The sequence below is a fragment of the Lottia gigantea genome (genome assembly GCF_000327385.1).
Source record: "Lottia gigantea unplaced genomic scaffold LOTGIsca_60, whole genome shotgun sequence".
In the NCBI taxonomy this organism is placed as follows: domain Eukaryota; kingdom Metazoa; phylum Mollusca; class Gastropoda; family Lottiidae; genus Lottia; species Lottia gigantea.
The window spans coordinates 312,068-313,023 of record NW_008710050.1 but is presented as its reverse complement, the minus strand read 5'-3'; positions in this window follow the sequence as shown (position 1 = coordinate 313,023).

Below are 956 nucleotides of genomic sequence, written 5' to 3'. Positions count from 1 at the left end.
ACTCACAAGAAAACGACTGAAATTTACGTCATTCACTCTGCCCATACAAAAATCAGGAACTAACATTTGGCCAAAGTGTCACAATAAACTATCTCGATATGTGGATATTTCATATCTATTCATGGTTAATCGTTGAATATATTTTTCTAAGGAAATAGTTTCAAAATGGCTGATTTATTTTGGGGAGAAATAGATTTTTGAAGAACTCTGTCGGGGAGGAATGATCTCACTAAGGTTGAGAAGCACTGTACTAGATATTAAAGGGTACTTACCGGTTACTCTATAGTACTATTGGTGTTACTCTGTAGATGTCTGTGAGTTATTCCCCTCATATGGTAAATCAGTTTTTGATACCAGGTCTTGAGATGTTACATTGGAAGGGAATCATCAAATGAAAAAGGCACCGCCAATTCTGCAATTTTACTAAATGATGTTTTCTTTGGGCGGAACCAATGATTCCTTGTTCAAATTTATCTCCCTTTCAAAGGTTATTAGATCAATGAATAACAGTGAATTGGCCCCTATTTACAATTTTTTTTTATCTGAAATTTCTGTATTTTGTTAGGAATTGTGTTTATATTTATCTACAAGGATGTTCTGTTAAACTTTTAATATGTTTCGTTCATTTCCAATTTCCAAATATTGATCAACAGTGTTTGGTGTTTAAAAAGCTACTATGAAATTTAGTATTTATTGTGTATTTTAAATATTGAAGAAAAGGGATCATCACCGTTTACTCATTATTATTGTCCCTGTTTAATAATATTTGATTAAATTTGTATAGATAATTTGTGAGAGGATTTGAAGGCCGACACCGAGCCGTCTTTCAGAAGAAACATGGCTGCGGCAGTAGAATTGTTCTGAACCTGAGAAGGCATTCATGGCGTTTTGTCGCCTAGCAGACGACAATCTAACTTGGCTACACTGCCATATTTTTATAAATGATTAGAGATACA